The sequence below is a fragment of the Schistocerca piceifrons genome, unplaced genomic scaffold (assembly GCF_021461385.2).
Source record: "Schistocerca piceifrons isolate TAMUIC-IGC-003096 unplaced genomic scaffold, iqSchPice1.1 HiC_scaffold_2357, whole genome shotgun sequence".
In the NCBI taxonomy this organism is placed as follows: Eukaryota; Metazoa; Arthropoda; class Insecta; order Orthoptera; family Acrididae; genus Schistocerca; species Schistocerca piceifrons.
In genome coordinates, this window is record NW_025728291.1 from 851988 (window position 1) to 865572 (window position 13585).

Sequence of the window (13585 nt, forward strand, 5' to 3'; positions counted from 1 at the left end):
CTTAAGAAGCCAGAAGCCAGCGGTGGCGCGCGCAGACTTGCGGCGATTTCCTGTATCGCTGGCGCTGCTTATGCGGACGGCGTCCGGACTTTGATGCTGCCAACCTTTTGGCAGCGGGCTCGGGTGGTATTACTGGCTAGGATATAACAATACCATTTTCTGCTGCTGTTGATATCACCCGATACTCATCTGACCAGAAATCCTTGTCTTCCATCCACTTCACTTCACTGACCCCTACTATATCTAGATTGAGCCTTTGCATTTCCCTTTTCAGATTTTCTAGTTTCCCTACCACGTTCAAGCTTCTGACATTCCACGCCCCGACTCGTAGAACGTTATCCTTTCGTTGATTGTTCAATCTTTTTCTCATGGTAACCTCCCCCTTGGCAGTCCCCTCCCGGAGATCCGAATGGGGGACTATTCTGGAATCTTTTGCCAATGGAGAGATCATTATGACACTTCTTCAATTACAGGCCACATGTCCTGTGGATACACGTTACGTGTCTTTAGTGCAGTGGTTTCCATTGCCTTCTGCATCCTCATGTCGTTGATCATTGCTGATTATTCCGCCTTTAGGGGCAATTTCCCACCCCTAGAACAAGAGAGTGCCCTGAACCTCTATCCGCTCCTCCGCCCTCTTTGACAAGGCCGTTGGCAGAATGAGGCTGACTTCTTATGCCGGAAGTCTTCGGCCGCCAATGCTGATTATTTATCAAAATTTAGGCAGTGGCGGGGATCGAACCTGGGACCGAAGACGTTTTGATTGTGAATCAAAGACGCTACCCCTAGACCATGAGAAATGTAAGGAGCGTAAATGATATTTATGTTGATCTCTATTCCCATTTTCTGTACAGGTTCCGGAACACTCGGAACCGAAGTGATGAAAAACCTTTTTTGATGTGTGTATGTGCGCAAGAGTGGAAGTTTTGGTGAGTCCAATCAAACCAGTCACAAGGCTACGAGTCAGAAAAAAAATAAGTGCGTGACATCTGTGTGGCACTAAGCAAGTAGGGACCTGTGTGTACCATCTTCATGGCCACATGCAAGTGCTCACTCAGTTGACATGTGTAGAGAGAAAGAAATCGAGTTACCGCTAAAGGGCGGATCAACGTCAGCCAGGTTAGCCCAGAGTGGAAAATATTACCCTTTTAAGTAATGAGGAAGCACATGAAGTCAGCTGGGTTGCAGTCCCGACTCGGGGAGTCTCGCAGCAGCCGCCACGCCAGAACGAACGATACTTTACCGGCTATTGACGCACCACTTGGAGACGTGCTACAATGAAAGAATCGAGTCTCGCATCCTTTAATCTTTCCCAAACTATTTTAGGTAAACTATTCACTACAGAATTTGATTTTTCATTATTTATAGCTCTATATTCACTTGTAAGTAATTTGAACAGTTTGCAATGAAAAATATATGTGCATTGTACACCATATGTTGCTGTACATGAAATTTAGCTAACGCACTGAATTTTTCTTTAGCGAGAGGAAGTCTCTATCTATCTCCAACCTTCAACATGGATTTTATGTTACACATTAACTTTGGACCTCATGCAATTTACAGTAAAATACTCATATCATATCTAATATCACCTAAAACACTTAAGACATAAAAACGAGATTTCACCGAATGATAGCCTACGAAGTGGAAAGTTTTTATCATATAGTTAACATACAGAACTTTCTTATCTATATCAACATAACCGAAGCTACAGCGATTATTAAATTTTAGTTTTTGAAAATTCGTTGATAGCTAGTGAAAAGAGGGCTTCCTAGTATGAAAACAAACATGAAATTTCTTCTCTTACATTACTGAAAACCGACACAATGTGTTTTTCATAAGGTATTGACCTTTCAGGAAGCCTATTGCTTGTTTGATAAGAGACTGTTTCAAAATTCTGTAACATTATAATTGGGAGGAGAATTTCTGCATTTTATACTGTCTTTTGGCAAATGAAACAACATTGAACTTGTCAACACTTTACTCATAACTGACAATACTTTTTCAAATAAAAATTACTAAATATTTAGAGAAAAATAAATCGACAATTCAGTTTCAATTTGGGCCGGATCCTGTAACCCATCATGTTTTCAATACTGAATGACTGGGTAGAAAACTTAGCAAAGGATTTTCTCCCTGTTGTTTCTATCCCCATTCAGACTGAAGTGGTGATTTTCTTCACCACAACTATCTTGAAATGTGTTATTGGTAGATCACACATATTTATAAGTTATTTTACCCTTAAGGAGTAATCTCAAGGAATTCATAAAGAAATGACAATCATGCTTTTGTAATCTTGCTATCGACACGTGAACAGGAATCAGTTTTCTTTAATAGAGCAGTTCTTCGTGTTTGGTATAGAGCAGAACTAACCCAATGAAACTCTTTCGTAAATATAAGCTGTTAACATTTCACTATTAAAAATACGATAGGTTACAGGATTCCGCAAAAACTGCAACAGAATTGGCGATCAATTTTTGTCTGACCTGTTTATCATTCTCATTGGAAGGAGTATCAGCAGTTAAGAGTAACGACTATACTCCAAACCGCCAGCTCGCTAGTAAATTATTTATTCAGAGTGTGGTATCTCCGCTGGGGACCACCTTCACTGAATCACTTCACCAGTAGCCTAGCAGAAAGCCTGCAGGACCCCATGTGGTGAACACTTGAGATCCAGACACTGGAGTCATTCTGCAGTCACACAGGGGGTAGCCAGGACGATACTGTCATCTCGCTAAAGCTTGGTTGGTTCCTTGAATCGTGAAAGGGACCAAACTACTCGGTCGCAAGCCGCCCTTTCCTCAATCAGACTGGTCTACATGGCTGTAGGTCAGAGACAGCCTGCCACACAAAACACAGAGGAAGAAAAGCCCATGGTCTACTAAATGTCAACGAAGACTCGATAAGGGACGAAAAAGAATAAAGGGGAGATATAGGAAGAAAGGCATTGTAGATGCCCTGTTTATGAAGCAGCCTGAAGTCTCTAAAAGCAGAATGCAACGATGGAACATTTATCCCCAATCCCTCCCCACTTACCAGAGGTATCCCACACAGAAACTGCCTAGGGAAGACTGTCAGCACAAATAGGGCAAGAGAAGTACAGATATAAGTTGAACAAGTCAAACAGGCCATGTGAGAGGGTGGGAGGAAGAGAAGAAGAACAATTAGGGTGAGGGCTGGGGTGGACCAAAAAGTCCAGACTCCTCAGCACAGTTTGTGCAGAGGAGGCAACAATGTGTTCGGCCAATTGCTGAATGGGCTGATAAGATTAACTGTCCTCCCCTTAGAGAGAGCAGTAAAAGCAGCCTTCACGAATAAAATTCAACACTAAGTCAGCAGCTGAGGCATCATCTCCTAACATCTGTGGTAGCGAGTCAACGAGATTGAGTGTCCTCTACAGTGTAGCTAGGTTGGGACAATATAGCAAAATGTGGACAACCATCCCTGGTATCCACAATGGCGGGGTTTACGTTGCTGGAAACCAAGTCTCCTGGAGGGTAGTCCAGAAACCAGGGTAAGTGGTTAAAAGATGTTGTAGTTCAGACAGGTGGTAGAAGAACCTCTACAGTTCTAAGGAAAATAATGTTGTCGATATATTGTGAGGCCATGCAGGGATCAACAGGGCAAGTTACGCAAAAAGGTCATAGAATCACCTGCTGCCACTAGTAGAGGGGTGATGGCATAAAAATACATGCGTTTCAGTTTCCATTGTTTGGTACAAACCAGGGTCTCAGAGGTCACCAGAATCTCCGCCTCAGACATAGGAGTGGAACTGGTGGTATCTGATGGTGTGGGGGCCACTGTAATGTCTTCCTTCTTGGAGGATGTCTTCTTGTCTTTCCTCTCCTTAGAGAATTTCGATGGTGGCAAAGGCTTCTCTGAATCAGTTTCAGGTAAAGATGATGGTCATGAAGTCCTTGGCTCCTTCAGCCACTGGCTAGCGTCCAGTTGTAGACCATTGGGAACCTTGAGAAGAAGTGTCCTGAGGGACCCATTCCTGGCAAGAGAAGTCAGAGGAAGATAACCCATCTCCAGCTGGGAGGTGTGGACAATGTCCCCCCCCCCCAAGCATCAAGGCGGGGGGAGGGGAAGTCATGCTTAAGTAGCCCTGACTGTTCATCAGTTTACTGTAGGAAATGAAATGGGCAGGAGTATGGTAACCAAAGAGGGCGAGGTCGTCATAGCCACAGATTTCACATTGTTATATATGCTGGGTGTAATCTCTCGTACATCTTCTTGGCCTCTTGGTAAGTGTCCAGAGTCTCATATTCTTGTATCTTCTTCTCTCTCTGTAAAGCAGTGCAATCTGGTGAGCAGGGAGAATGGCACTGTCCACAGTGAACACAAATTGGGGGAGGGGTCGGGGTGGGGGTGGGGGGGGGGCACCCCAAGTAGCATCTGCGTGCAGTGCTCGTCCATAGTATCTGCAGTTGGGATAGGCATTGCTACATTAGCATACATGACCAAATTTCAAACACTTGAAGCATCACATAGTGGGAGGAAGATACAGTTTCACATCACATCGGAATACCACCACTTTGACCTTTCCAGGTCATGAATTGCCCTCAAAGGCCTCATATGCCTATGATGGACAAAGTGTAAACCCTGTTGACCTACTATAGATCACCATGTCCTGATTTAATCCCAGTTCTGCATTTATGGTGGGTCTCTTGCCCAGCACAAAGTCCCAAGCGGCTGGAATGAAGTGCAGGTCACTCTAACGTATAAGAAAGGTAAAAGAACGGGTTCGCAAAATTACAGACCAGTGTCCCAAACTTCTGTTTGCTACAGGATCCTTGAACACATTTACACAAAGAGAACACAAATATATAATTAGGAGAAACATGGATTAGGAGGTATCAAAGATTCACATCAAAGAATATTTTATGCAGTCAGTCAAACAGCAGTCTATGATTGTACCTAATATTGGCAGTAATTAGTATGCTACCTAGTTATATTTTATACATTAGTTTGTGCACCTTTTAATTCTTTTGCCAACACTTTCGTCAAACTTTCAATAAATACCACTGTTTACAGTGCTCATTGTTTCTTTCTGCCATATGTTTCACATATTTTCATAAGTTCATATTATTTAGGTCCATTGCCCTACCTAACCATTTGACATCTTTGCTCCACCTGCCCATTTCTCATCTTTGCCCTACCTAGTCATTTCTCATCGTTGCCCTTCCTAGCCATTTGTCATATTCATCTTTGTAACGATGTCTTTGCTCTTTCACATTCATCTTTATTTCCTCCTTACACATCTTTTATAATTTCTAGGCATCCTAAATGACTTATGGGAGCTCCCTACAGTACTATACTTAATATAATTATTATGTTAATGGCGCCACATCCTAAGGTAACAATTTACACACAGACTATGCATTATGAAGATACTCAATAAATGACATAAGTGTAAAAGGCAAATACAACCTAAGAATTCCTTAAGTTAAAGCAACCCATGTTATTATGCTACATCATATTAAATACAAGAAGATAGTTAATCTGGAATGTCACAGTTGTTAACAGAAAAACAGATATAAAAGAAGCTTATCCAAATCCATGGCAAAAAGAGTAAAGCTGGAAAGTAAAACAAAAAACAGAAATATACTATCCCACATTCCATGTCAGAGTTCGCTAGTTATGAATTTCATCTTCACATACAAAATTTAAAATTCCACCAAAACCTAGACTGTTATTACTTCGTTTCAGATATATGTAAAGTTTATCTGTTAGACTAATAAATGTAGGATTAGTTTTACAGAATTCAGCAGAAGTTAATTTTTCGCATGCCCATAGATCAATGCAAATCAAAAAAAGTGTCATTCATTAGTATAGATTGTAGAATAGACACTAAAACAAAGAAAAATAAAAAAATCTGTGAGGTACTTTATAGTGAAGAGTGCGTCACTGTACAGAGTACCAAACAATGCTGAGCCACATCTTTACAAAACATTTTCTGTGCGCAATAGAGACAAAAATGTACACTTCTCGCTTTATTGCAAAGTGTAACTGTTAAGTGATGTGTTGCTCCAGTGAAAAAAATTACAGTATATGTTTAGTGAAAAGGTTGAAAAATTTGCGTCAGATAATCACAAACTCCACATCAGAGTAATAACTACGATGCCTTAAGTCACGTTGCCTTCATTAACTATTGTCATACAGCCACATCTTTCCAAAAACTTACCTCTTATAAAGACGAAATATATCCACATGACACAACAATTGACTATAACAAGACATAGGGTGCCTATGTCCTAACCATTACTCTTTCACTCTTTCTCTTCATTAACCATCATAATATTTGCCTCATTCTGTTAAAGAACACATCATAAATCTCACAATTGTCATCTCATGTACGTCACCAGTATAAATCTCTTTATCCTATTACAAAATTAATCATATGCGCTGCCTTCGTCTCAATATACGTTTCAAATAACAATTCCCTGCACTGTTTCCGTCCAATTATTTCCGCTTAAACAATATTTCATAGCTATAATCGTAAATGTTACAGTTCAGTAAACACAGGATCACTACCTCACAACAGATCCTTAAAAATTTCTTACATCAAAATACCCATCACTCTTCTTCCCAGACAACACAATTTCCATCCTAACAGCAGTATACCTCATCAAAAATGGCAGGAAGTATTAAATGTCGCTGTATTTTCATCACTGTGGGCAGCTAAAAACATTTTTCCAGTGAGCAATTTATTGCTAGTAACCTTTGTATCCTCTCAGAGATGGTTAAGAAAATACTGTCAATGTTAATTCCATTAGAAATTATTTATTCTTATTTGGATTCTGGATGAAATTTCGAAGTTAGTAGCAGTTTGTTTAGCGTATGCGTCATGAGAGCAAATCTCTCGGTTTATTGTGCGATTAATGAAGTTTGGTGCCCAACGATAGTAGCCCGATTCTTGTCAAAAGTTCCCTGCCGTGCGACGGGAGTCGCTCTAACATGCTGTGCAGTGGCATTTTTTATCGCTAACTGTTGCTGTCCGAGATAGTTTCTATATAGGTGACATGTACTTCTATCCTCTGGGTCCAGCTTTAGTGTTATATAGGATTATTCCATATACGGTTCGATATTTGAAACATGATGCAGTCCTTTGCTATTGCGTGCCAAGTAGTTTCAATTTCCCCAGAATTGTCGTGTACAGTTGCCTCACATACAAGAAAGAATTTGTGACTAAGATACTTGCTTTTACAAGATAAAGGTTGAGATTTAAGTAGAATTTTCTGCCCAACCTCTAGCTTTTTGATGTTCACTGGCCCCTGCTGAGATTTGTTTCTTGTTTCTGCAGCCTTTTTAATGTTGTTTAGTCCTATATCTACTTTTTGAAGCTGCAAATGGTATTATCTCCCTGACACAATCTGGTGGTTGTTTATTTTTGAGTTCAAGTGGCGGAGATAACGATGTAGAATCGTGTGATAAATCATTGAGAATGTCTTGGAATGTGTGAATGTGTTTGTCCCAAGTCTGATGTTGACTATGACAATATATTCTGCTCAGATTCTTAGTTTCTCGCATAATCCGTTCTGAAGGATTGGACCGAGATCAACAGAGTGAAATAAACGCAGGTCTACTTCTGCGACGTCGTAAAGTCCATAACCAAATATTTGAACGAAATTGTGGAAATTGTGGAACTGAGTTTATCAATACGACCAACTTCAAGTAAAAAATTATTGACAAATATTGAAACTTCCTGGCAGATTAAAACTGTGTGCCGGAGCCAGACTCGAATTCGGGACCTTTGCCTTTCGCGGGCAAGTGCTCTACCAACATTTTTTTCTTTTTCTTTTTTTATTCAGAAAATTGTACACTATCACACAACGCATTAACCATATACAGTAGGTTTTTTTTTTTTTTTGGGAAAGTCAGGGCGTGGTACACGCCGCACTAGCAGTGGGGTCTCTTCACGGCACTGCCAGTGCGTCGAGGCCCAAACCCCTCCCACCCCCCTTTTCATGTACCCTGTTGGGTCATAGCACTAAGTGTGCAGAAATCTTAACACAAAACTCCCATTCTCCGATGTAAGAACGACAAAGAAACCTCTTCTCTGAGCAGAAACTGAACACTGATAAAACTTAACAATTCTTCTTGAATCACACAAATACTTTGGAAGTCGAACACGAGTAATTCTGAACAAAATGTTTTGAAGAAAAAAAAACTCTTCGTGTAACACAGAAGTTTCGGAAGCAAGGAAATAGTAAATAATAGTAAGAACACAAGTGACTTTTAATTTTCTTCTGTTTGTTCTCTTTCAAGGTGTTGAGGTGGTTCCACATATTTAACCGACACCCATTCCTTCAAAAATGATCTTCAGCATGTTGCCGTAGTGCCTCTTGTGGTTGCGATACGTGCTGATTTTTGCGTATTCACACTTCATGTAAACGCGGAATTCTGTCTCGTTGTCCGACCCAAGTTTGTTGATGACATAACTAACATATTTTCCCAGTAACCAGCTAATGTCGTTAGTTTTTAATTTCGGAAAGTATGTCATGTCTGGTCTGAGGAGGAGCGATGGCGTTATATATTCCGTCGAGGATCTGCTGAGAAAGGCGATTTGTTGCCTGATCCAGTTCCAGTTATTCACATTGCCGCCACAGGTGAATCTGTGGATGTGTGTATCCACAACATTGCATTTTCCACAAAGATGTGTCTGGTTTAAACCAGTCTCTCGTTGTTAACTGTTTTGTACCATGCGGAAATAGCGTCTGTAGATAGCCCGGCATAGTTGATGTTCCGCCATACAGCTTTCCAGCCACAATTAGGGAATTTCAATTTTGTTGCTGCCCTCATTTAACTTCCTTTCAAGTATGATGTTGCGTGCTGTGATACATGTGTTGCTTCTGATTTCGCCACTAAGATACCTTGCTTCGAGGGAAAAGTTCCTCACATACTGCAGACGGGCATTAATCCTTCGCACATCAATCGGTGCTTGCAGGCTATGGGGTGTCAGCCTCAAAGAGCTTTGCGGTTATACATTGTGGAAGTTCTCTGAGTATGTGGAAAGTCCGTTTGAGGAACAGAGCAGACGCTTTATTTCGAATATCCACCAAACCGAGGCCCCCGTTTCTGACATCCAGTATAACGGTAGTCGCACCAACTCTGAATATGTCTCCTCGCCGTAAATAATTGGTAACAGTGGACATGATCCCCTTCGCTACTAGTTTGGGGATTTGAAATCCCTGCGCAGTGAAATACGCTTTAGACAAAATGCAGAAGTTGATGAATCTGACTTTTTGCACCTGGTCCATAGTTCGATTGATGTTCTCCATTACAGGACCATGAACTTTCCTCCTAGTTTCCGTCCAGTTAAAAGCAGCCATCCCCATCGGACATGCCATTAAGGTTATTCCCAAAGTTGTATGTTTCTTGTCTTGTTTTGCCCATGCCTGTCGGAGGTGATCTAGGCCCCGCAGATTCAAAATTTTACTTTTGTTTTCATTTGTTGTCGCTCCCGACGCTAGACAATACTTTTGGATTCCTCTTTCCAGTGTAACTGTCTCCTCGTTATTCCTTATTACAACACCCACGTCATCAGCATAAGCTCGTATGACAGTTTTCTCACCTCTCAATGTTATGCCTGTTAATGTTGCGTTGACAGTGCGGAGAAAGGCCTCTAAAGATACGGAGAATAAAAACATAAATAAGGGACTACCATGTGGAACCCCTCGCCTTATCTGTATGGGTTCAGATGTTTGGCCATTGATTGCTATTTTCGCAATTGTACCTGCTGCAATATTTCTTAGCATGTTGACAATCTGAGGGTGGAAAGCCATTTTTGACAGCGTCGCAAAGAGGTATCTATGACTAACGCGGTCAAAAGCTTTGTTGAAATCTATAAAGATTAAAGCACATTTTATACTTGTCACTGAGGTAATTGCAATGACGTCTCTCTATGCAGATAGACTTTCGAATATCGTTCTGGTTGGAGAACAATATTGCTGATGACTCAATATTTTGTTGGAAAAGGCAGAGAGTCTTTTGTTGATAACAGACGAAATTACTTTGTAATCAGAATTTAGTAGCAAAAGAGGCCGAAAATTTTTTAAGTTGTTTTTGCCTTTACTCTTAGGAATCAGTACTATTTTACTCTCCTTAAACTCCGCAGGGACCGCTTTTCTGTTCAGGACCTCATTCGCCATGGAAGTGATCTTGTCCCCAATTATAGACCGGTAGCGGGCATAAAACTCCACAGTGAGGCCAACAAGTCCAGGAGATTTTTTGAGAGGTGAGTTACGCACTGCCTCCTGCCCTTTATCTTTAGTAATAGGTGACAGGACGTCGGCGTGTTCCCGACAATTGTGGACCTAAAATAGTGAGAAAGTCCTCGAAAGCAGCATCGTCCACTGTGATAGCAGCATATAAGTTGTCATAGTACCTGTGGACTTGGTCCAGTATTTTTTTCTGGCATGTGAGGCTTGTACCAGTATGCGTCTGGACTTCATCAATAAAAGTTTGACGTCTGTTTTTAGCATGCCGCACCAAGTGGGACAGAGAAGCTGGTTCATCTGCTACTAGTGATGTGGCTTTCGATTTAATTTTCAATTCCTCCATCTGTTGCCGTTTAATGCTTAATAACTTGGCTTTTATTTTTTTGATATGATTCAGACGAATTACATCGTCATGTGCCTGTTGATATAAGTCTCTTAAAACTTTATAATAAAACTCCATTGTATTCCTCAACTCCTTGTACCTCGCTACACTATACTGCATGACAACTTTCCGCAGCCTTGGTTTAGCTCTCCTAGTCCACCAGTCAATGACTGTTGGGTGCTTGTCTGCTGTGCGGAGGCACATAGCCCACGCAACTCTTATTTCCTGTTCCAGTTCTTCGTCAGTTAAAACAAAGGTATTCAAATTCCATTGGCCTCTGAATCGACGGGTTGACTGTGCACTTAAATTAAAAGAAGTTAAAAGTGTACTGTGATCGCTAAAATACACGGGAACAGTTACAACGTTTAATAAAAAATTTTGCAAATTTGGTGACACGTAAATTCTATCTAGTCTGCTGTGGGAATGGCTGGTTATATACGTGAACTCGACTGACGTCGGTTGCTGAAGTTCCCACACATCCTTAAGTTTTAGATCATTTACAAACTTTTTTCACTGTGGAGAGCAGTTGAAATTGGGTTGTTGATCTTTCTGGTTTAAAACACAGTTAAAGTATCCAGCTAGTATAAGAGAACACGGATTTTTCCCCAATAAATAAATTAGTTCATCTTGAAAAAACTTCGCACGATCCTGTTTATGGGAATTTCCTGATGTGGCGTAAAGGTTAAGCACGGTCACATCGAAAGTTTTTATGCCTACGGCTCTTCCAGATTCTAGTCGTTCGATTTCAGTCACCGGAATGCCTTCCCTTATAAGAATGGCTGTACCGATACTGGCTTCTGTAAAAACATTAACAATTTCTAAAAAGCCTGGAATTCGAAATTCCGTTATCGCAACTTCTTGTAGCAACGCAATATCTGTCCCAGACTGGTACAAAAATTCTTTTAGTTCTGCCAATTTCAAGGGTGACTGTATTTTATTAATTCCTTGTGCGGAAGTGGGAGCCACATCGACGTGAATTTCATCTCCTTTTTACTCTTCCATCAGATCTTCAGGACTTGGCTTAGGCTTCCTGGCAACGGGTGTTTCACAGAAAGAGTCCTCATCAACCTTTTTTTTTTAGTATCCTGTAGAGGACGCTTTTTAGTGGGAATTTCGCTGTCACGGGACGGAATTTCAGCACTTAATGCAGGTTTTAAAGGCGGAAATTAATTAAATGCAACATTTTCAGAGGTAGCAACAGGATCCAAGACAGCCGCCGGCACTGTTGTATTACTGGCTGGCAACAAATCTTTGAGTGTTAATTTCCGGCGTTGCGTGAGGTTATGTTTTACACAAAAAGACGTCGAGGGCAGTCCCGACGGAGGTGACCAGACTCGTCGAGGAATGGGGACAGATCTTGAAAAACGCCCAACGCTCGCCTCCCTTTAATGTGTACAGAATGCAGTAGGACGATTTCTCTCAAGTTTCTTCACTGAAGGCATTGTTTAGAGCACCCAAGAATGTAATTTCTGCGTCTGTCAAACTTCTGTTGATCCGCGAAGAACCAGATTCACTGACTGTTTATAAATCATATTTCGGATCTGGTGAAGAAATGTCATTGAAGCTGAAAGGCCGTCTTCTTACAGAATATTTTCTGGGCAAATTTAACACACCTCTTCCACTGCTGTATAATACACCAATACCAGTCAATAAGGAAAAATTGCGCGATGTCCTCAGCCTGTTCAAGTATATTCCAAAGGCATATCACGGATATTACACGAGCTTAGTTCCTGAGCATTAAATGTAAAATTATTGTACCTAAAAACTACTAATAAAAAAATTGCAATGCAACTTTTGGCTACTTTATTTTATTTCCAGTGTGATTATCATGTTACACCACTGCACTGTAAACATCCTGGTAAGGTTCCATCTATGTGGTAACAGCCACGTACCAGAAGCAACGTTTAACGTCAGTTGTTGTGAAACATGGTATCAGGCAGATAACAAGGTAGCAATGTCTCATACGTGAATGTAAAATATGGTATCTACGGGCATCTTTCCTCTGATTTTAGTTCTTATATTCGCAAACAAAATGTTATGAGGAGCAGCTAAGAAGAATTTTACTTTTCAGTACACATAGAATATCTGCGCAACATAATTGTGTGAGTTTTGTTAGAGCAAACTATTTAATATTTTCCTCAAAACTTAACGGCCGATTTCCTGTAAGTTTTAATTTTGTTCGTTACCATGTTTTACGACCGAACGCCTCAAATATTGATTCCTGTTTTGGCAGTAGCTTTTCGTAAAGGAGTGAATGAAACGAATTTTGAAATCAATTTATCAGCAACAAACAATTTAGGAGAATCCACTGAGTGATCTGACAATAGGTCCTAACAGGTCTACTGCAGCCAACATTTTGGTTTAGAAGGAATTACAGGAAATAATGGTGCTCAATTTATAATGGTCGATGCCTTGCCTTTCTGACACAGTTTTCATTTTGTGAAAACTTCCTGTTTCCTTTTCTGCATTTCATTAAAATAAAAGGGTGGTACGAAGTTAGTAAAGCATTTTCTCGGACCAAAGTGAGATGTGTACACCAAATAAGCTTATTTCAAAAATTAAAAATTGTCTTATTGCAGTGGTTTTTTATGCCATTTACATTGAACACCTTCCAGGTAGGATCCTAATCCTATTCATGCGCCATGTCTTGTAAAGAGATAACATTTTCAAAGGTTACCTTTCGTATATACAACAAACTGATGTTTTTCTCCAAATTATTTCAGAAGTGTTCTTGATAACGCCAACAGGAACATGTGATAAAGTGTCCGCCACAACTTTTTGAGTACCAGGAATGTGAATAACAGTGAAGTTAAACTCTTTTAAATATAAGGACCATCGTTTCAAACGATTAAGGTTCAGTTTAGATGACATTAAAAACTGGAATGGTCGATGACAGTGTACACCTCTGTATGTTTGGCACCTAAGAAGAACCGAAATTTAGAAGATGCCCAAATAATTGCCAATGCTTCCAACGCGGTTA